Genomic DNA, 3,568 nt, shown 5'->3' with positions numbered 1-3,568 from the left:
CTGGAAAAAACAAAAAAAAAAGGTAAAAAAATCCAAATTAAACCATTTAAAAATAAATTTATTTTTTGATTTTGTAGGGATTTTAAAAATGTTTGAATTCCATATTCGTGGAAAAAATTGGATGAGCTTTAAAATCCTTTTTGATATCAAGAATTCTATGATTCTAAAATTAAAAAAATTTGCACCCACAGCATTTTAAATTTAATTTTTCTGGTTAGTTCTGATCTTCCAAGGAATTTCTTTGTTGAATTTCATGCCTGGAATGGGAAATTTCTGGAATTTCTGGAACAAACAGGAATGGAATTGATGAGTTTGGAATTCCAAACCCCTCAAATAAAATGGGAATTTTGGGGATAAAATGGATTTTAGAATAGGAAAAAAATAGGGAAAAAAACAGGGAAGAAAATGGGAAATAAATAAGGAAAAGAAATGGGGAAAAAGGGAAAATCAGTGGTAAAATGGGAAAAAAAAGGGAAGAAAATGGGAAATAAATGGAGAAAATTGGGAATTAAACAGAGAGAAAATGAGGAAAAAAATTGAGAAAATGGAAAAAAAAAAACTGGAAAAAACAAGGAAAATGAAACAGGGAAGAAATTTGGGGAAAACAGGGAAAAAATGGGAAAAAACAAGGGGGAAAATGGGAAATTGGGGAGAAAATGAGGAAAAAATTGAGAAATAAACAGGGAGAAAAATGGGAAATAAACGGGGAGAAAAGCCAGGAAAAAACTGAGAAAATGGGAAAAAACCAAACTGGAAAAAACAAGGAAAACGGGAAAAACAGGGAAGAAATTTGGGAAAAACAGGGAAGAAAAATGGGAAAAAACAGGGAAAAAATGGGGAAAAAACAGGAGAAAAATATGGGAAATTGGGGAGAAAACAAGGAAAAAATTGAGAAATAAACAGGGAGAAAAATGGGAAATAAACAGGGAGAAAACCAGGAAAAAACTGAGAAAATGGAAAAAAACAAACTGGAAAAAACAAGGAAAATGGGAAAAACAGGGAAGAAAATTGGGGAAAAACAGGGAAGAAAATTGGGAAAAACAGGGGGAAAAATGGGAAATATAGGGAGAAAAACAGGAAAAAAATGAGAAATAAACAGGGAGAAAACCAGGAAAAAACTGAGAAAATGGGAAAAAAACAAACTGGAAAAAACAAGGAAAATGGGGGAAAGAGAGAAGAAAATTGGGGAAAACAGGGAAGAAAAAAGGGAAAAACGGGGGAAAAATGGGAAAAAAAAACAGGGGAAAAATAGGAAATTGGGGAGAAAAACAGGGAAAAAAATGGGGAATTGGGAAAAATGAGGGAAAAATTTGGGAATCAAGAGGGGGGCAGGGAAAGGCGAGTCCTGGGAAGTCCCAGCTCCATTTTTAGGCCGGGCTCAAGGCCAAGAACGAGCTCAGCCAGAGCCAGCCAGAGCTGCCAGGGAAAAACTGGGAAAAACAAGGAAAAAAAATGCAGAATATGGGCTGGAAATTCCAATTTATAAATGCATTTAACTCCTTCATTAAAGCTCTTTTTGCCATCTGGGGTTTTTGTGAATATCCTGGATTTTTTAATGGGAAGTTGTGTCTCAAAGAGGAAAAAAAAAAAACAAAAAAACAAGAGGGAAAAGTTGAAAATGGAATTTTTAAATGGCTTTAACTCCTTTATTTTATTTATTATTTTTTATTTTATTTTTGTTTTATTTATGATTCAATGTCCTGAATTTGGGTTCTTTTTTGGGGTTTGATTTACTTTGGGAATAAAAACTTTCTCAAATTCCTGTGGGATGAACCCTGAGAATTCTTTTTGGGGTTTGATTTATTTTGGAATAAATTCCCCAAATATTTGTGGGATGAACCCCAAGAGTTTCTTTTTGGGGTTTGATTTATTTAGGAAATAAAAACTTCCCCAAACCCCTGCAGGATAAACTCTGAGGTTCCTTTTTGGGGTTTGAGCTATTTAGGGAATAAAAACTTCCCCAAATATTTGTGAGATGAACCCTGAGATTTCTTTTTTGGGGTTTGATTTATTTAGGGAATAAAAACTTCCCCAAACCTCTGTGGGATGAACCCTGAGGTTCCTTTTTGGGGTTTATTTTGGGAATTAAAACTTCCCCAAAACCATGTGGGGTCAGCCCTGAGGTTCTTTTTGGGGTTTAATTTATTTGGAAATAAAAACTTCCCCAAACTTCTGTGGGATGAACCCCAAGAGTTTCTTTTTTGGGGTTTGAGTTATTTTAGGAAATAAAAACTTCCCCAAACCCCTGCAGGATAAACTCTGAGGTTCCTTTTTGGGGTTTGATTTATTTAGGAAATAAAAACTTCCCCAAACCTCTGTGGGATGAACCCTGAGGTTCCTTTTTGGGGTTTATTTTGGGAATTAAAACTTCCCCAAAACCATGTGGGGTCAGCCCTGAGGTTCCTGTTTGGGGTTTGGGTTATTTTGGGAATTAAAAGCTCCCGAAGCCGCAGAGGCTGGGCCAGGATCCAAACCAGGCAGGAGGAGCCGGGGAATCCCCACATCCTGCAGGGCCCCAAAAACCCCAAAACAGCTCCCTGAGCTTCCCACGGGCACAGAGCGAGGCTCAGAGCCTGACCCTGAAACCTGGGGCTGACCCTAGAACCTGGGGCTGATCCTGAAAATCTGGGGCTGATCCTGGAAACCTGGAGCTGACCCTGAAACTCTGGGACTGATCCTGAAAATCTGGGGCTGATCCTGAAACCTGGGGCTGATCCTGAAAATCTGGGGCTGATCCTGAAATCTGGGATGATCCTGAAACCTGGGACTGATCCTGAAATCTGGGACTGACCCTGAAACCTGGGACTGATCCTGAAATTCTGGGGCTGATCCTGAAATCTGGGATGATCCTGAAACCTGGGACTGATCCTGAAATCTGGGACTGATCCTGAAATCTGGGGCTGATCCTGAAAATCTGGGACTGACCCTGAAACCTGGGACTGATCCTGAAATTCTGGGGCTGATCCTGAAACCTGGGGCTGATCCTGAAATTCTGGGGCTGATCCTGAAACCTGGGGCTGATCCTGAAATTCTGGGACTGACCCTGAAACCTGGGACTGATCCTGAAATTCTGGGGCTGATCCTGAAACCTGGGGCTGATCCTGAAATTCTGGGACTGACCCTGAAACCTGGGGCTGATCCTGAAATGTGGGACTGGTCCTGAAAACTGGGGCTGATCCTGAAAATGTGAAACTGATCCTGAAATGTGGGACTGGTCCTGGAAACCTGGGGCTGATCCTGAAATGTGAAACTGATCCTGAAATTCTGGGGCTGATCCTGAAAATCTGGGACTGATCCTGAAACCTGGGGCTGATCCTGAAACCTGGGACTGATCCTGAAATTCTGGGACTGACCCTGAAACCTGGGGCTGATCCTGAAACCTGGGACTGGTCCTGAAATTCTGGGGCTGACCCTGGAACCTGGGACTGATCCTGAAACCTGGGGCTGATCCTGAAAATCTGGGGCTGATCCTGAAACCTGGGACTGATCCTGAAACCTGGGGCTGATCCTGGAAACCTGGGGCTGATCCTGGAAACCTGGGGCTGATCCTGAAATCTGGTGCTGATCC

This window comes from Oenanthe melanoleuca, unplaced genomic scaffold, assembly GCF_029582105.1.
Source record: "Oenanthe melanoleuca isolate GR-GAL-2019-014 unplaced genomic scaffold, OMel1.0 S188, whole genome shotgun sequence".
Classification (NCBI taxonomy): domain Eukaryota; kingdom Metazoa; phylum Chordata; class Aves; order Passeriformes; family Muscicapidae; genus Oenanthe; species Oenanthe melanoleuca.
The sequence above is the reverse complement of the archived record's forward strand: the minus strand, read 5'-3'. Positions refer to the sequence as shown.